The sequence below is a fragment of the Nesoenas mayeri genome (assembly GCF_963082525.1).
Source record: "Nesoenas mayeri genome assembly, chromosome: 2".
In the NCBI taxonomy this organism is placed as follows: domain Eukaryota; kingdom Metazoa; phylum Chordata; class Aves; order Columbiformes; family Columbidae; genus Nesoenas; species Nesoenas mayeri.
Window position 1 is genome coordinate 31,594,121 of NC_137543.1, and position 20,822 is coordinate 31,614,942.

The window sequence follows — 20,822 nt, forward strand, 5'->3', positions numbered from 1 at the left end:
AATATAGCTGCCTGTTCACTCTCAGTATAACACTAAATATAGCTCTTGCCATTTGGCCATGAGTGGGTTATCTCGGGAAAACCCCAGCTGTTTCAAAGAAAATTAAAAGTCATGCCCACATGATATAATAACTTCCAGGGAGATAAATCAAGTCTAACCTGGGAAGTTTCACCTGGGCCTTGTCCAGGGTAGTCCTTCTAAAGACCAGATGTTCATTTTCCCACAGATGTCTCCAAGTCAGCTATCTCCAGACTGTTCTTTCCTGTCAACTGTATCCATGTAGCTACAGCCCTAGAAGTGAGGCTCCTCTCAGCTGTACGCCGGCTAGGTCAAATTCTTATGGTCAAACCTTGGCATGGTGATTTTAAACTGTGCTTTACTCACCCAGACAGTATGAGTCCAACAGGGAAAAGTAACAAACTGCTAGAAGTGTGATGGGCTCTTACACTAATGACGTAACACAGTCCAAGTCTGCTCACCACCTGGTAGGGGGACAAATTAAATGGAAGTTGGAGACGGAGGGAGGACACACACATTCAAGGAGGATGTTCCTCTTTCACATAAATGAGCTTTGAGGAAACAGATCTGTTTAAGCACAGCTGATGGATGTCCTGTTTCCTACAGGGTCCTCTGTGGAGACCCACCGACCCTTCAGATTGCATCCACAAGGACATGGTGTTCACTGCTCCATGAAGGTCTTTGTTATGTGCAGCAGTAAATCTTCTGTTTATAAAAAAAATTAAGTCAATTTTAAAAACCCTGCTTAGTGGCACATTTATGGCAAAAAGAATGGCTGTGGAGGGGGATATAAGATGCTATATTTAGTGACAGACTTGCCTGTCAGTTGGAAGTCGCTGGGTAGTGAAACTGTCACCTTCGGACTGCTATCCCTGAGTTGTATCAAGCCTGCAGACAAGAAGTGGTGACAAGACTGGCTCTTGGCAGGCAGGCAGGCCTGGAGGAAGAGTTCTTCCAGCAGCTTCACTTCTCTGGATTAGGAATGAGGGGAAAAGGAGAGGCAAATGGTGCCCATCCTACCAGAAATGGGTGACACCATGGCTGTGACACCATTTGCTTCAAAAAGGGATAGAAAGAAAAGCCATAGGGACATCTGAGGCTGTGGATGCAACTCCATCACTGTTGGTGATCGTTACATCACAGATTTACCAGAAAAAAAAGATACAGGCTCAACCTGAAATCCACAGAAGTCACAAATTATCATTGGCTGCACTGTAGGAAAACCATTCTTGAGCAGTATCTTGCAACTTGCCTGTACCACGCGATGAGTAAAGACAGAAAACGGAACTGCGTGTTGCAGGTAATGCTGAAATTCCAATTAATAAGTGATAAAGAGCCTTAAAATGCACTTTCATTGAAAAAGAAAAGTCTTGATTCTCAGTTTCGTAGTTAGCCAGTAGGAGTGACAACAATGACGTGAGGCACAGATTGAATATAAATGGCACATAACCAGCAGCAACATTTGAAATGACTTATAGAAATGGGAACAGGAAGTACAGAAGGTCAAGGTAAAAAAACCTCAGTACTCTCCTGATCATGTATTGCTACCATGCAAAATGGGTTTAGCCACGAAAAATGTCAAGCGTGTAAAGAACAGGCAGGCCTTCTGCTGGATTGTCAGCTGAAACAAAGGTCTTATATAGGCACAAAGAATCTCATGAAAACAAATGCTTACAGTTTTACCTATCTTTCTGCATATCTTTAATGGCCACACGTTCCTATACGTAGGCCAGGATTCTGTGTATAACACAAGGAAAACTGCATTCACTAGCAAGGGAACTGGAGCATCAGTTTGGCAAACCCACCATTCTGAAGGCATAAGAGAGAAGAATCCTTCTCCTCCTGCAACTTTAGAGGTAACCCATAGACCAAGTAACCTAGCTAGTTGTTCAGCTGCCACCTCACCATCTGGGGTGGCAAATGATCTTCACTAATCAAGTCACTCATGGGCTAGAATGTCTCTTGTGCTTTGGTATCCATGGAGAGTGTCACCTTATAGCTTTGAGAGTCATTGAGACCAACTTGATGGAAATGCTGCCTCCTTGTGTTCTGAGGCTTTATGTAGCTCAGCTCCAGATGTTTCAGCTTTATTTAGAGGCAAATAGAGGGAACCTTATCAGAGGTTACTTAACACTGTCCCTGTCATCTACACCTGCTGCCTTACCACCTGTGAAACAATCAAACAAAGGCACTGTAGCCTTTGGGGTGAAGAAAGAGCATTATTCAAGGCCCTAGTGTTAATCCTTGCCACAGGGAAGCCTTCTCTTCTCCCCATACACACAAAGTCTTATTTCATATGCATCTATGACAATTGCGAAAGTATGTCACAGGAATTCTGGGCAGAAAGCCCCAGGCAAAGAATCATTCTGGTGCTGTCCTGCCTGCTCCCCAGGGGTGAGCACAGAGCCCACTTCCAGCTCTGCAGCACTGGGCAGGAACCTGCTCCGTGGCCACTCTTCCCCCTCCTCGCCTGCAGCAGGACCCCAGGGCTCTCGCCTGCGTCTCCAAGGCATAACTCTCACTTGGGAAATATTAACAGAATTAAAGTGTTAAAAGGATGTGGAAGGAAATGCAAGGCCAGTTAGAACTGTCCTTATCTACTGTCCAAAAGCAGTTGAATTCGACAACCTGTAAAGCCCAAGAAGCACAGAAAACACAAGCACTGAATAATAATATATTTTCAAAATATTCTGACACTCATTCAATAAATGTCAGCTGCACAATGAAGAGGCACAGTGCTATGGATTTCTAGCCAGACTTGAAGTGAAGTAAAATCTAATCATTATTACTCCAGAGAGGGGATTTTTACCAACATACTTTCTTTGACCTACCACAAGGACTGAAAAATTGAAAGATGACTGAGGACTGCCCAGGAAACCCTCCAGACACAGGAATAGTAAAACATAGTCCTTGGGCACAGCACTTCAACTGATATTTAATCGTTTGCTTTTTCTTTAAATGGCCAGCAACGATATGTACAATGCCCAACTGAGAACCAGATACCAAGAAGAACTGTGGAACAATAATGTGATGATAAATAGAGTAGAAATGGACAATAAATCACAATGGATTAACAGCAAGAATAATGCCTGGGACCTAGTGATTATCAAATTATGTAAAGTAATTTGCTGTGAAGCTATTACCTTCCACGGTATTTCCGATTATCACAGTAAGTGGCCAGCTCTATTGATTCAAGATATGTCTGTAATGTCAGGAGCTAAAAAAGTGTTTCTATGCCTTGGGAATGTGAATTCTGTTAATGCATTACTAGCAGATACTGCTGTGGAACTTGGGAAAAAGGAACAAGAACACTGACAAATGCCGGGGCCAGGGTTACTACAACACTGTTAGATTATGCAACAAATGCTTAGGAATATGTGGACCATGCTTTTTAATTTATTTCCTGCCGTTTCCTTAGCTTTAGTCTTAGACTTGCTCTTGTTGTTAGTTGAATGATTTCAAATTGTTCTCTATCAGGTAGAGGTTTTAGAGGGGAATCTGTGCACTTCTGTATTTGTGAAATGTTAACCTGTACTAAAAAGATGAGTGCCTTCTTGTAAAAAGTTGCTATTAATCAACTGTTCGCCAAAAGGAAAAAAAAAATGCAAAGCATGATTTACTATCACCTATGAAAAATGTATCAAGTTACTTGATTGCATGATAGTATTAGCTAGCAAGTAAAAAAAAAAAAAAAAAGGATGCTTTATGGTACTCAGGTTAAGCACAAAGAGATGAATCTTAATGTGCCCAGCTGCTTTGCTATTCTTCCTTTCTGTACAGTATCTGCCGCAATGAAAGGGAAGAACTTGCAGAGAATTTGCAGGCACTCTGCTAAATGCAGCAAGACTTGGCTGAAGTCTGGGCCTACCAGACTGTCACTGTTATGGTACTGGTGGGGATGCCGACAAATAAGTTACCCGATAAATGTAGTGAGGATGGGGAACTTTGTAACTTTTGAGGTTTTACTAGCCAAAAAAGTACTTTTATTGGTGCAACTAATTTTGTTCGGAAAACTAGTATCAGCTATGCTAATGAGATAACACTGATCCATCTCCTAATTACTTGCTAGCCTAGATAAAGTAACAGCATTACCTCAGCAAAATTTTTAAATGTCGAAACCAAAGTGAGGCCCAAGATACCTCCTTGAGGCTAAACCTGTTGGGTAGGACTGGAGACAATTTATTCTGAATATCTTCAGAATTTATGACGGCATCTGAAGTCATCTAGTGCTGGATTTCCTCTCCCTGAGCTCAGACTCTCTGGCAGCCAGGGCACTGTGGTATCAGGCCAGCCTGGGATCCTGCTTAAGAAGAGTATTTCTAGCCAACAAAGCATGCATAAACCCAGCACTACAGCTTCAAGCTGCTTAGCATTTATTTGCCTTTTATACCAGGCCAGTAAGGGAACAGTGTAGGTCCCTGCGCAGTCCCTGGTCCAGGGCCCACGTTACAGGCTTCAGGACTAAGGCTGAGGAATTTTATATTGGTGATACAGATGCAAGTTTTATTGTATGGGGATCTGCAAGCAAAGAGGCAGATTGTAAAGCTTGGGTGTTTGTATCCTCTATGAAGCAGGCACATAGTGTGCCCTCATGTAGGAATTATGTTTCTAGAGGGATATTATTGTAGTTTTATATGGGCTCTCAAATGCCCCAGTTGGAACCAAACAGAAAGTGTGGGATTTGTCCTCTTGCTTTCACCAAGAAACATGAAAAAAAAATAAATAAAAAAAGAAAAAAGAAAATGCACTGAACATACATTTCAGTCACTGAAAACACAGATAAGCAACTGCAAAGGTCTGAATTAAAACCCCAGTTGGCAAGGCTTTCTAATAAAAATGTTATTGTGCCCATCTGCTGCAGCACTTCAGGCACCTGAAAATCACAAAAACCCATTGTAGTATTGCACAAACAAACAGAAAATAAAACTTACACGGGCAAATACAGTCAAATCATTGTGCCAAGCCAAAAGCCTCTGCAAATACAGACTTCTGAGAGAATTTATCCAGCTTCAGAAAACTGGAAGCGGTAGAGAGATTCTCATGGCACTTACAGCTCAAACTCAACTACAGCTCTTAAGTTTGAAAGCCCTGTGGCCTACCAACTCAACCTTTAAATTACTTCCCACATCAAAACTAGTCTTTTAAAATCCTGAATATACTACAACTTAACAAGGTATAGACTATAGCTTATCTTTTCTTTAACCTTAGTCTCTGAATTCTACAGGGAGCCTGCTCTGGGTTCATCCTTCTCAAGGTTTCTCTGTCCGCAAGCATGAGCTTTGAAATGGAGCACAGGGAGACAGGAAGGGAAAAGCACATAGAAACCTGCTTGGCAGCGTGTAGAGCCAGGAACTAACAGACCTGCCTGCAACAGAGCATGGTGAAGCTTCAGATGTGTTGGGACATCACCTATGGAGTGAAATGACATGTGACCAAACTGCTGAGAAGCTGGGCAGCAGGCACCAATTAAGACTACGTCCCTATGACATCCTGCAGTTTGCTGTAGAGTCGGGGCTCTTTAGAGCTGGGGCACCAAAGGGAACTGATATAATGTCTCAAGTATAGACCAGATCTACAGACATGCAAAGGAAAATAATTTAAGTTAGTCCTAAAGGTACAGCTGGAAAAACAGCTGGTAGACTTGTCCACATTCCCTTCAGTGCTGGATATCATAAAAGACACCCACAACCTTTCCATTGCTCATTCTATCCCAACTGAGGCTCCTTTGTACTTGCCAGGTGTGGTCTTCAATTCTGTCATCTTGTAATTGCACAGGATGTGATCTACTCCAGGGATTAATTAGAGCTGGCGAGGAGGCTGTGGTCTGTTCTCTGAGACCTCTGCTTTAGATATTGCAACCATTTACTTTTAGAGCACACAGAAGGAAAAAGGCCTCACTTTACCCTATAGGGAAGACTAGAGAGCCAGGCTCTGTGTGCTCCCAGGAAACAGGAAATTAAATGAAAATCATTAACAGAGTGAAGTAGCAAAGCCGTGCTAAATATGGCATGAGAAATACGGGCTGATCAGCAGCCCCGTGTCAGCATAGCAATGGCTGAAAGTGTAAAACAGGAACAGACCCAAATTGCATATTAATTTACATACTTGCATCTGCAAAAACTTCAGTGTGGACTTACACAAGGTCAATTAAAGTTATCTTGTAGTATAGTTGAACAGAGAAACTGGTATTAGCTGTACTAATGAAATAGCACTTTTGATAATTTAAGCTGTATCTTTACTAATCCTACCCAGAGAAGCTAAAGGCTTTTGTTCTCAAAGAAATAATATTGTGGTTTCAGAAAAAAAAAAAAAGCCCAAGGAGAGTGTTGTTAAGAAGAAACATATTTGGAGTAGAGATATTGTTGAAGAAACAGAGGAACAATTCAAACAAGGGAGAAGAGGTGGAAAGGAGTGGCATTCTCCTGACATTGCTTTTGCAACCTCTTCAGAGGTGTCCAGACCTCTATTTGGGAAGGTGTTTGTGCTCACTCAGATGTCTCTGCTCTTTCATCCTCTATCAGACTTCAGCATGGGATCTCCCCAATGTCTCAGGCGTGTTCTTCTGGCTCAACTTTGATGGGATAAATGGGCCACTGTGTCCAAAGGGGAAACATAATCCTGCTATGATTGAATGTGTTAATTTGAGACTGAGAATAGAGAGGGGAGAACCCACTTACTCCAAGGGTGACAACCTTCAACCTGTTGTTAAAAACCCTGTGAAAAAAGAAAAGGCATCTAGAATGGATAAACTGAAGTATTTACTAGGACCTTCATTTGAAAAAAATCTCGTATCATTTATTCCAAACCACAAAGAATATTAAAACCTCCTTTAGCATAGCCTTCAGGGTGGTTAATGATGGGAACGAGCATTCCTTTGGGCTACATAAGGAGGGAAAGAATAAAACACATCTAGAGCTCCACTGCTGTAACTAATATTCAGTTCTGTTTCCATGAAGAAAAAATGGACCCTAATGGACAGATTTTTAGCCTTGTTTTCACCAGAGGACAGATTTGATCCAAGAGACAAGGGGTTCAGCAAGGAAGCACAAGTCTGATGAGGAGCAGCTGAGGGAACTGGGGCTGTTCAGCCTGGAGAAAAGGAGGCTGAGGGGAGACCTTACTGCTGTCTGCAACTACCTGAAAGGAGGTTGTAGCATGGAGGGTGTTGGTCTATTCTCCCAAGTGGAAAGTGATAGGACAAGAAGAAATGGCCTCAAGTTGTGCCAGGGAAGGTTCAGATTGGATATTAGGAAACGTTTGTTCATGGAAAAGCTTGTGAAGCAGACAGCCCTGGGGGCCAGGCAGGGCCAGGCAGGGCTGTGGGTATCCTCAGGGCCTTGACACTATTTTTTTCCCCTTAATCTTTTCTGGGCTTTTAAATTCTTCTGCTATTTTTCCTGCAGTTTTTTTCCCAGTCCTGATGAGCCTGTGCTAGGTTGGCTGGTGTTGCCTCCTCATCTGACCTGGGCCATGGTGAGGCTGGAGGCAGCGAGTCCTGCTGGTGTCTACTGGGTTTTTCCCCTTTTTTCCCAGGGAGATGCCCTCGAGGCAGTGGGGGGCTGGCAGACATTCGATGCAGGCACTGTGCAGCCTCCCAGTGCCTCAAAAGCAGGGCATGAGGGTCGGCAGGAGGCAAGACGAAGATGTGAAGGGAGGGCAGGTGCTGGAGGAGGGATTCACTCATGGGGCTGCAGCAGCAGCAGTGTCAGAGCGGTAGTACTGTGGAAATATAATAGTGGTGATATTTGGGGGAGAGATTATTCTGGAGCATGAGGTTGCTTATTCTTACAGTTATTTCAAATGCTGCAGTAAAAGCAATTAGTTTGTATGAACCCTTGCATACTGTCAGGTCTAAGGTGAAAGAAGAGGTAAACAAGGAACTGGAGCAACATCAGCTGCAGTTTGGGGCATGTGCTCCCCCTCCCCCTTTCTATCTGCTCATTTAATTTATTTATAAGTTTAAACTTGTTCCATTTCCCCCTCCTTTCTCTCCCTGCAGGGCTCTCCCTGCCCTCTCCTGGCACGGCAGGACTGGTACAGGTCTGGGAGCCCCCCAGCCTTGCTGCCCCCATTCCGGGCACTGGGGGAAAGCTTGGTAGTCGGCTGTGGAAATTTCAGTGTGAGAGTTTTCATGGGAAGGGTGGGTTAATTGGCTCACTAAATACTGCCTTATCTCTAGCAAGCAAAATTAGGGAGTCACCTTTACTGGAATTATTTCAAAGCAAGAGAACTTCAGATGTTTTCTCCTTGTTTCTCTTTCACACAGACCTCTGCATTTTAAAGCACTGATTGTTTCAAGCTTTAAAGCAGCTTGTGTTACTTTTTTGTATATCTTGTTGTTGATCACAGCAACACTGCCTTACCATTCTGGAACATAAAACAATTTCCTTCTTTTCTCCTCTCCTACTACATGTATTACCAGGATTGCATAATCATCCTTTTGGTCTCTTTTACCTATTTTATGAAACAAAAATTTTACCCATGCAATGCATATACTTTAATTTGAATGATTACAGAAAAGACAATTTAACTGGAACCCACTGCCATAATCTTAAGACTTTTTCCCAGTAAGCGCTTTGGGGAAATTATGGTGACTGGAGCCAGCAATGATTTGGTTTATTTTTTCAAAAAGGGCTGAGCCCTGCTGAGTCAGTAGCTGAAACTGCTAAAAAGAGTTTCCAAACAAGGCCTGATGAAAAAGCTTAGAATATTGCTCTCTAAAAAAGGAAAATATTGTTCCCTATAATGGAAGAGTTACTGAGTTTTATTGCCTTTGAAAATAATTCAGCACTTAGGAACACATATTGGAAGAGTTATATTGTAGACTCTATAACACACATTTGAAGTAGTAAATTTTCCTTCATTATTTCGTGAAACATGCTTCTTATTTTTATTATTTTGAATAGGTTCTTCTGCTGGAAAAGTGTATAGTCATTTTCAAGTAGAATCGGTAAATACCATCATTTTAAGTTCAAATAAACTACAGTTGAACTCCCAAAATCAGCACATAAAGTTTGAGGGATGAAAGGAGACATTGGGTCTTTATCTGACTATAGAATTTAATTTTTTAAACTCCTGTGGCTAAGACTTCCCATCTTCAGGCTTTCTCAAATGTGAAGGAGAATTGTCTTTAAAATCTTATTGTGAAGCGAAGGTTTAAATTCCTCACAACCAAATAATTCCTGGAAGCCGACCTTCTAAGAAAGCACTAGATGTTGGAATATATTCTATATAATTTCAAAAATGCAAACAAATCTCATTGGCTTGAAAAATTACATAAAGAAAAATTATCTAGATCTACATCTGTTCTCTTGATAAAAAATAAAAAGAAGAAAAAAAAAAGTGAGCCTGGAAATATCCCAGCCTTCTCAGACAACACTGATATTCTTCTCATGCAGCTATTGATCTGGGGGTATTTCAAAGACTGGGGATTTGTGGGGGAGGGCTTCAGCAGGTTCTTTGAAGTTCCTCCCCTGCTGCTTTTCAGTTATAAATCGTCGTTTCTGTGTGTGGTATTGCTAACCTCAGAATATTCATTATTCTCTGCATTGCTATTTTGATACTTTATACATAAACTTTGTCTAAAAATGAGGTTAAAGGATAGTCCGTTATATATATATATATATAACCTTCTGAAAAGCTCTTTTATTTACTTCTTGTTTGTTTCTTGGGGGAACAGTCTTTAGCTGGAGTCGCCAAGCCCTCTTCTGTTGTAATTAAACAGTGCGTTGGGAGCGCAAGGGAAATATGTAGTGGTTTGTTTATTCAGAAGGAAATGTTTGATTTAATTTAACAGATTGTATTATTGAAAAGGGACAAGACCACAAACAGATCCTGAGCCAAATTCTGTGCTTAGCTACATCTTGCAAGCCCAAGTGCTGCCAGAGCTGTGCTAGAGAACGGGTCCCAGAGAAACCGGGGAGGCTGCGGTGGGCTGTGCTACATCTCTGCAGGACTGGGAGGGGAGACAATAACCATTCTCTGACACCTGGAAAAAAATGGCCTTTGATTTGCTTGTCTGCTGCCTCCAACCTCTGCCCATGCCATGGGGAGAGGCTGGAGAATGTGTTTGGCACGTGTGGCACCCCATGGGCACACCACAAACCAGCTGTGAATGGCTGTGGAGAATAGGGAGATCAACTGCATCTCTGGCAAGTGAGATATACCAGTTGAAATCACCGGTATGATAAAATACATCCTGGCTTTTGCACAGTCCCCTTGAACTGAGCGTGGGGAGTTCATGCATCTCTTTCTCCCATGCTGGCTCCCATAGGTGGTTTCAATACTTCAAGCATAATTCTGCTCCTGGTGATACCTGTATGAAGCAAGGGCCTGAAACAATTGGGTACTAATTGTATGGTAATTTAATTTTTAAGCTCTTAGGTCTAGGAATTTGTACAATGAGGGCCCATTCTTGCTTTGTCTTGGGGTACCTCTGCAATGCAGATACATGTGGTTGAGCTGGCACTGCAGCGAGGAGCACATTAGCTCCCAGGTCCATAGCTCTGCTCAGCAAAACAAACACCGACAAGTCTTGGAAAGGGCATAGGGTTAGAAAAAGGGTAATAAAATCTTGAAGATTTTAATTGCGCTCTGAGTAGTTCTTCTCTTCTTTTTAAAGAGACAGCCAAAATTTCCTGCACATATTGCAATGAAAATATCTGATCCCTTCTTACCTTCTTTCTCAGCTCCAGGTCTCAGTGGACAGAGAAGCAAGGGAGAGGTGGGGGGTGGGGAAGTGTGCAGACCATTATGGTGAACCTTTTTCTCTCTCCCAAAAATAAAAAAAACCACAAACACCAATAAAGACTTTAAATTACTGGGAGTCATAGCTGCATATTTCAGGAAATTGGGAAATTTCAGTCAATTAGGAAAGAAAAAGGAGAAGGGAAATAGAATTTCCAGCGTTTGTCATCTACCATGCATTGCCATGAATCAGCTTTTCCCCTCTTTGGGTATACCGAGACAAGGAGAGAGCACTGCATGTTGTTAGGGCTGGGCATCCCAAGAGGGGAAACCAAGCACCGTGGCCAGGACACCTGTGATAGCTTTCAGCAGCAACAGCTACTGTGCAGGGTGCTTCTGTTCGGGCTCTGCAATTCTATCATTTTAAAGGTCTGTTTTTTTAATCCTCATCTCAATCCCTTCTTTACAAAAAGCAAAACACTGAACAATAGCAGATACCTAAGGAAGAATATAAAACCAGGAAAAATCCAGAGACACTACACAAAATACTTTCTGCATCCGTTTGCAGCTTGGAAGTACCTTAGATGGAAGGGGTCATTTGCAATAAACACTATTTGATGGATTTTTCTTCCTTTTTGTCCAATTGCTCCTTGAACTTATAGGAACCTCCCAGACTCCTAGTGTCCTATAACAAGGAGCTTCACAGCTTAACGCTGTATCCTGCTAAGAAGTACTTTCCATTATTTTAACTTTTGTGTTTCATGCCTCCTGATTTTTTGTGTTGCAAGACAAAGTTGTTCTCCGCTTTTATTTGCTGCATCAACCATGATTTTATCAGCCTCCGTCATAAATCCCCTGCCCCTTTAATTTCCCTGAGGAACAGATGACTTGGAAAATAGAAGTGTACGAAAACCTCGGTACGTTTAACAGAACACGCAGTGATGAAGTGTCTCCTCATAAAAGCAAAAGCAGCAACCTTAGTCTGTGCTACAGAGTCTTCTTTCTTGAAGGAATGTATTTGTGCAGGACAACACTCAAATTTGAGTCCAAAAAGCAAGACCTTGACCTTCTGCCAGTCTAGTTAAACTAGCTTTACAAGCATTATAAATCCTGGGCTGGTACAAACATTTTGAACAACTACACATTGTTTTGAATCACAAGCAGCAACAAAACCTTCGTGTTGCATTCCCATGACTACTTTAGTGACAATTTTAAACTTTGGAGAAATAAACTGCTACTTTCACGGCTTTTAGATATAGGATTTATTTCAGGAAAAAATGAAAGTATTTTTAACATTTGCAGATAGTGTTTCTCCTCTTTGGCTCTTCTTTCTTTAGTGCTAATTGTACCATATTTCCCCAAAAAAACTGCAGGTGCCCTCCAGTTTTGGGGAGCTCTATTTTGCAGCTGTATTTAAGATATGCAGGAATTTGAAGGTGTTTGGAGGGTCTGATGCTGTTACGTAATGACTCCACTGCTCCACCTGCAGGCCTGGGGCTTATTTTTAAATGCATTTTGTGCTCTACCAAAGGCTTTTGCATTTTAGAGGCAGAAGTATGTTGAAACTGAATATGTCCTGACATCAGTGGAATTGAGGACCTGGCAAGAGATTTTACTGCTATTCGGTTTGGGAATAATTTTACGTTGGAGAAAGTGGAAGCATTTATCTGGCACCTGTAAACCACAATATTTGTTTTGACTACAAGTGTTTTCCTACATCAGTTTGCACTGTTCTTGTTACATCTGCAAGTGCCTTAGATGATTCTGGGAAATGTCTTGCAGGTGCATTGCAAGGCAAGACCAGCACTTGCTGCCTTGCAACAGGGCTTTGGCATGAGACCCCGGAATGAAGTCACACTTTGCCTCAGATAAAGCTGAGAAGTTCAAGGACAGAAAGGAGGATGGGACCAGCTGGGAGGCACTAAACAAATCAGCCTGAACACACACACACACACACACACACACACACACACACACACACACACCCCTCATTCTGCTTAAGTGGCCTTGAAATGTGTTTACAGACAAAAGAGCTGTGAATTGTGCTGTGGGCTGTGCGGGGAGTTACTGTAGGAAATCAGTGTAGGAAGTCCAAGTTAGTTTATTACCTTCACAGATCTTAGGAAGTAATTTTGCTTTCTGTTAAAATATCATTGTGCTAAGAAGCTTTTGATAGCAGAACCTTTCCTATGTGGGATTAAATCTACTGCTGGCTTTGTTTTGGTAACAAGCAAAGTATAAGGCAGGAGCACATTGCAAAGCAAAACCACAGATCTCTCTTACTCTGGAACTGCCTGCAAAGCAGGACTGATGATCAGACAAGGAACCTGATTGTGCCCACAGGGGGGATAAAATGTCATTTTAGATTCAGAGAGGGCTCTACCAAGGTGCTCTCATTGCTGGTCAGATCTTTTTCATTTATGTTGCCCTTGGCTGGGCACATGGTCAGGAGACAGTGGGTGATGAGCACCAGCACCCTGCCATGCCTGCTTCTGATGGCAGCTCGTAAGCGCACTGTCTGTGCTGCTTGTTACGTGGATCAGAATACAGTGTCTAACAGGCAAGAAAGCTTGCAGGATATAAACACATAACACCCGTTTGCCTGCCTTTGTGAGCAGTTCTCACCCAGATAATCTCTTAGACCTCACTCGCTTCTCCTGCTAATTAGACTTCCAGTCCTGTAGCCCCAGAACCGGTGCAGCCTCTGCCAAGAATCAATAAAATGCAAAGCAGCAGGCAGCCAGCATGCAGCCCATTAGATGCCAGATGCTCGTGCCAGGGTGCTTTCCCATATCAGCATATCAAGAAACCTGAGAGGAATATCTAAAAAGGACTACCTGCCTCTAGGGTCTTGCATATCTGTGCAGTGTCCTTGGGACATAGCTTTCCAGAACTGGATGTGACGTGATTTTTAGCATTGTTACCACGGAAACTGAGCAACTTGGAATGAGCCAGCCCTTGTTATCTCTCAGAACTATGCTGTTCCAAGCACAAGGAATCCCTGCACGGCCTTGAAGAGAAAAAGTGTCCACTGTGGCTGTGAGCCCTCTCCCAAACTTCTATTGTCTCAGTGTAAATCACTTTTATCCATCAATTTAAACCTCCCTGTTACCACAGTGTAGCATTATCAGTGTTTATGCATTTACTACTGTTTGCTCTTTTAGCAGGTGCACTTCAGGGATACTGAAGTTGCGTTTTGTTTAGGTATAGGAATATTTTTGTGAGTTTCCCATGTGGGATTCACAAAGCATTTGCAGGACAGCCTTTGTATGGATTATCAAGCTACCTTGGCTTGGTACCCCAGTGTTTAGTAGGGCACCAAAAGCACAGCAGGTCCCATTGATGCTTCCTGACACAGCCAAACGTGGTGTACCATGAGATGTATGCATCCCATCCTGACCACAAGGTCAGGTTTTCAAAAGGGACATCAGAACCTTGGGAAAGTCACTGAGCCTTCATGTCCCAGACATAGTAAAGATCTCTCCTTTTCTGTCCCAGGTGCTGTGCGGGAATGCAGGGCATAATTGTGATTTCAAACAGGTATTGCTCTGTTGCCTTAATCTTCCTGTTAAGAGCTACTATGTACAGTTCATTTTCCTAGCCACTTTCAGCTTCAGAGAGGAAAGTTAAGCAAGTTTTGCTGTGTGAGGCAGTGGAAGGCTTCATTGCTTTCTGCAGGAGAAGACGGGGTGCCTCAGGAAAAGAGCAGGAAGGCTGGTTCTGTTAACATGGATCAGACAGAAGAAGAGGTTACAGGGCTTGAGGCTCCCACACAATGAGGATGAACACACATACTGTTGGTTTGCATGGCCCTCTGCTCATGTAGCTACATCTGCCTACTGTGTGTGGCATTCATTCTTTGTTCTCCCTTGTAGAAAACACCTGAGAAATCTTGAGACAGAAGCGATGGCATTTACTGCCCTGACACTCACAGCACGAAGAGCTGCCGTGCCCACAGCCGTCTGCTGGCAGTTTGAAAATGTCACAGCCTACCTGAGCAGTTGAGTGGGATGGGATGGGATGGGATGGGATGGGAAGAGCCTGACAATTTATCTCAGAGACTGGAGTGAAGTTACCTGTGCTGTATATCCTACTGAGGCTCACTGAGCAACTCTGTGGCATGCAGGGCTTGGCACCAACACAGTGAGCATGGCTGCATCGAGACCATACATGGTGGAAAATTCCCAGTACATTCCCAGGGAAGCAGCAAGAAGCTCTTCTGTAAAAGACTGTTGTTTGTGGAGATGCTCCATTTCATGTCAGATAATATGAACCTGAAGGAAATAAATTTGAAAGCACATCCACGCAGGCATGTAAGGCACACTGGCATCTAAATAACACACCTGCCCTTGGGGTGAGCTCTCCCTGCGTATGCCTCAGTATCTGACCTTTTCACAATATTTTCGTGGGGAGGTACACACACCAGGAAAGATGGGGAGGGAGAATTCTTCTCTCCAGCACTTTGGACAAGCATGTTCCTCACAAGACCTGCAAAATTTCTGCTGTTAAACAAGGAGGGAAAAGAAAGTGAGACAGCCCTTGCAGCTGTTTCCCCTCTACCTTGGCTGATATTTGTACACGAGCAGAGAGACGTCAGTGGGGCCCAGAGAATCATTAACCGCCCCTGCCAAGTTTCATGGCCTCAAGGTCACAGAGCAGTGATGCACTGGAAAACTATAGGAGTGCAGCAAAACAAGTCTGCTGGTGGGACCAGAGCACCTTGTCCACAAAATGCAGAGCTCTGCGCACACCTGTAAAGCAGCAGCCAAGTTTGCCCCTGGGATTCTTCATCTCTGATGCTGATACAGCACAAGGACAGGAATGTTGGATCTCCTAAAATATGTTTATTTAATTTATTATAATCATTATTATTAATTAATCTTGTTAATTTTTATTTTATCCTCTATTGCAGTTCCAGGAAAAAATTAGCCCTAGATGTCTAATAGATAGTTACCACCTGCTAAATTTCTGGCATCTTGGTCTAGTCGCCTTGTTTTCAAGGTCTTGCTCCCTGATTAGTACCTGTGTTGCTGGAGAGATTAAACCCAGCTCTCCCTCACAAACACCTGGCAGCTCCCTCACTTGCAGTGCAATCAATGGAGCCTCTTCTCCTGAGTGAGAGCAGAAGGTCACCTCCTTTCCTCATGCTTCTGAGCACATGCAGAGCCTTTCTCTGAGGTCACTTGCTTCTTGTAGTCCACAAAGTGCAAGCAAGGATTGCCCTCTTAGTGTGGAACTCATAGTTTGACCCTATTTCTCACTCCCCACCCAGGTGAAGATAAAGTGTTTGGGGAGGAGGAAGGCAGATTTCCCCCAAACTGTGTGCTCTGACCGATGAACAGGTAGGTGTTTGCTTCCTCTAGGAACATCCCCTCCTCTGCCTCCCTGACTATAGGAGTCACAGCTGCCCGGCAGCGTCCTGTGCTCAGGGCTCCATTCCACAGCCATCAGCCCAAGGCCACTGCACCCTTCTCCTGTACCCTGTCCTCCCTCTTTCCTTAGAACATCAGCTGGTGCATGGCATCCATGTGCACTGACATCCAGCCAGACAGAAAAGTCTCAGCCTTAGCATTTACAAACTTAAAGGTCAGTACATCTTGCGTGGCATGAACAAAAAAACCCACACCAATCTTGTAGGAAGACTGATGTATTACTGTAAGTTTACTTTTGTGCAATGTAAGCAATGACCATGAGTTTTCAAGGCTCTCTCTCAGCTGCTTTTTTATTGCAAGGAAGATGCAGTAGTAAGATACTGACAGCATGCTATGCCCTCGTTTAATGTAATTAACATTTTGACCACTGGATGTTACTGTTGCTCCAAACATCTGCAAGGGAATGTAAGGGAAATGACTGGCAATGCGATCCTCTAATTTTTTTAACCTAGAACCTAGCTAAATCAGACAGTGACCTGTGGATAAGTGGATCACCTATTTATTGCCTGCCTATCAACTGAGGAAAAGTAGAAAGTTCTCATTCTGATATATGGGAATCTCTACAAATTATTAAATTAATGGTACTGGACTGAGATCTTGGTAATGATGAAGCAAGTGATTTTTTTGAACTATTATATTTGGGAATTCCAGCACGTTGCCCAAGACAGTCAAATAGTTTTGTATATATTATACTAGTGGTATATGAAGCCCTGAAATAAATCACATTTTTCAGGTACCTTTGACCACTTAGGCTTTACTCTACCCATTAGTCCACCTCCCGCAGAACAATTACTAAGCCTTATGTTTAAGCAGTCTTTTTTTTAAAAAAAGAAAAAAATATATTGTAATAATACACAAACATTTATCTTTCTTTTTATTTGAAAAATATTTATCATAACAGTCTTACACTCAACAAGTGTTGGTGCATTCTGTCATGCACCAGCAACAAATATATGAACTATTTGTTCCTGCCTTACAAGAACGGACCAAAACAAGACAAAATATGGGTCATTTTTTCTTTTATCAGCAGCCTCCCCATAACCCTGGAAGAGCCATTCCAGGGGGTGCCCTGGGTTATGCCCACTTGTCTGTCTTTTAATTTTCACATAATCTCTGTCCCTCTCAGATTTTGTTTGTGGTTTTGAACACTTCCCAGATCTCTAATTATTTTTGCTCTACTACATGATCTCCCCCAGCCTTTCTATATGGATCCCACACACTTTGTGCATGCAGCTTTCACTGATGTAACCTAAAGTCTTCCTACCAGATGAGCACAGTTCTTACGGCCAAGATGTGCCAAGAGCAATTAATCAAATCATCATCAAATTCAGTACGTGGCTGTGTACCAGTTGTCCACAAAGATGGTTCTGCAGTTTTTGGTGTTTTCTTTTGATTCCTCACATGTTGCAGGAAACATCCAGGACCTGGTCCCCCAGCAAAGCGGTGTTTTCTTACAGTATCATCTTATCTGTAGACCCAGTAACTAATTTATGCATTACCTTATTCCACAGTTTCAGTATCTCCAAGTAGGTATCTTGAAGAACAGGCTTTGCACACTTTTCTGAGATTTTAACATAGAAATTGTGGGAGCTTTTAAAAATATTTATTTAAAACATTGCTATTTTAACATAGAAAATATGGGAGCTTTTAAACTGACATGTAAAAGTTTCTTCATATTTGAACCTCCTAATCTAATTCTGCGTGCTTGCTAGGGCAAAGCAATCTGCACCCTTTGCTACGCGCTTGACTGTTGTAATGATTTACATGCTGGATTAACGTGAGGGATAATAAATTAACAAAGTGTAGCTCCATAGTGCATAATCCTCAGTGTTTTAAATTAAAACTGTCTGTTGTGGGCAGGAGAGTGATTGGAGCAGAACTTTGCCCTGCAGGCACATTTTTCACCACCTGTCTGTTGCCCGAGATACTGGGGACAAGAATGCCCATTTTGCTCATTTTTCTTTTAGGGGATCTTTTTTTTTCCTTTTAAAAATATTTTTCTTATATTTTGTTTGTTGAGACTGTTGCAAACAGCATATGAAATACAACATTCAAACCAGGGCACTGAAGTGGAATGCATGCCACAAGCCACAGCAGTATAAAATATTCAAAGAATGAATACATGAGTATTCAGGTCAGGTAAAATGAGAGATCTCTGCAGTCACCTCCTTTCTGTGACTTGAACACATTGTGGTTTTAGCTTTCTTGAGCCGAATAGTTGGTGGCCTGGCATTTGGTCCCTGGAATCTTTTCCATGTGATTTACCTCCATCCCATGTCAGTCCTCTTTCTGACAGTTTGAGGAATCAACCTTAGCCTGTTGTAACACAGAGAAAGGAGGCAGGATACCAATAGAGGAAAATGTCAACTTCAAAGCATCAGATTTCCCATATTCCCCTGAATTTCATCAGGAACTGTTTTCTTGATTACTTTGGACTTCCCCATGAGTTCACCAAAGTGAACGCTGGGCCAAATTAGGTCTGAAAGGTTTGGAGATGTGAGTCCAACTGCAGGCCAGAGCAGCATCTACGACAGCTTTCTCTACAAGGGCTTCGCTTTCCCCTCTCCCTTTCTCCTCTCTTCAGGACCGTTATTTCCTGCTATGGGCTGGAAAAGCATCTGTTCTGGGAGAAGACAGAAACATGGGACACAAATTATTGTGAATTATTTGCTTTTTATTAAACTCATTCGATCCTCCATTCTGGCATGTGCAGGGCTAGCACAGTCTCTTTTGAGGGTACCCAATTGTGTGAAATTCCTTCCACACACACTTTTATATCTTTTTTGTTCACATATTCCCCTGAGTCTTGCTCAGAGCGACCAACATATGAGATTTGGGATGAGAAAAGTTCAAACTGCTAATTTCCCACAGCAGTTACTAATTCATGGAATGAAAACTAAGAGATCAATAAATATACATAGGTTCTTAAGCTTTGCACATAGAAATGCAGGTCTAAGTAAGTAAATGTCTGAAAGCTTGGACACTCTTGCACTCATAATTTCATGTAACTTTTCAAATACATAATCCTGAGCTGTATGACTTTATAGCTAAAACTTCACCGTTCCTTCCAGCCTCATGTAAAAAGCCAGCATGGACCAAATACCCATCTGGATTTACACAGATGTAGGATCCCTCTAGGATCTGAACATCAAATGGCAATGATGTCCAGGTTTCAGGTTGTACCAGCTGGTGCTGAGAAAGGGCTGATTGTGGGTGTTTGTTGTTAGATCTTAGCAATGTGTGGAATGAGGATGAGGTAAAATGTGCCTAGTTTTCCCAGTCTCCCATTTCGTCGCAAACCACACGTCCACTGGTATGTCTAGAAAAGAAGAGCCCTGGGCATTCAATCATTTCAGGTCCAAATGCTCTGAGAGTGGTTGCTTCCAGCACTTACTTGGACAGTCCTGTCCACACACCCCTAGGGCCCAGCCTGCTCCCCCCTGCAGAAGTCCCTGAAGCTGTCCAGGCCACCACAGCTGAAAAGCTGCTCCTGGGTGGGTTCAGGTCCTCAAAAATGTCTCTTTCTATCCTCAGAGTCAAATAAGTGATATTGGATTCCTACTGTCTCAGAGGTCTGGCCTCCACAACCGCTCAAGTTGCTCCTGCTTCCCAAGGCGGTTGCTGGGGAGCAGTAGGTGGTGGCTCCTCTGCCAGTGAGGAGTCCTGTGAAACATCAAAATGAACCTCTGGGTCAGGATTTGCCCGTCTGATTCTGCACAGTCTCTAATTTCTCCTTTCTTCAGACCTCACTCAGGCTCCATCTCATATACAACATGACTGCTCACCTCCAATATATTTAAGTAATATTACAAGCACTGAAAAGTGTGTATATTTAATGCTATAATTGGGCCATATGTCCCCCTCTGTCTCTCAATGTGCCTGTTGCCTTCTCCGTTACTGTTTCTTATCACCACATGCATTTATGCCAGTACAAAGCATAAAATGAACAAAATGAAAGCAACCACATTAATCAGAGTTTTTCTGCCTCTTTCCTCAGGCACTACCATTTGTATAGAAGAATGGGGAAGGACAGCTTACTCCATCTGCATTTCCACCCAGTGCTGATGGATCCAGCCCCAGCACTGTTGTGTGGAGCCATTCCACATCTCAGTTCAGGGAACTTCCAAAGGGTGAGGGAAGCTGCTGGGCTCCCTGTCTACTTCAAGCCCACCTGAGATATCTGTCCTCACTTGGCGTGAAAGCCACATTAACAACACAGCCACATAGTCCAGATAAGGTGGGAGATGTGTTTAGTAGTGGGAGCAATAGTTGCAATAACATATATTTTGTGGATTTTTTGGCCAAGAACAGACCAGCTACTCTAAATGGATTAGTTAAATCTACAAGGATAAACCCCTGGGTTTTCACGGTCCCTGCAAAGAAGAGTGAGCAGTATGATAAAAAGCCCTTCCCGGCAGCTTATCTAAACCTGCCTTCTCCTAATCCTCCAGTTTTCATCTTGAAATTAAAACATGCTTCCTTTCTCCTTTTATTGTGAAGTCACTTAGCAATTAGCCTGCTGAAGATTTGGGAAAGTAGTACACACTAATGAGATCCAGTTCTCTTCTGACTGCTATCTGTTCAAGGAGATTAGGAGAAGGTGGAGAAAATAATGTTTCTAAGTGGGGATGGATAAACTGAACCTGCTTGTCAGGGAGCTGGGCACATCCCCTTCTGGAGCGTAGC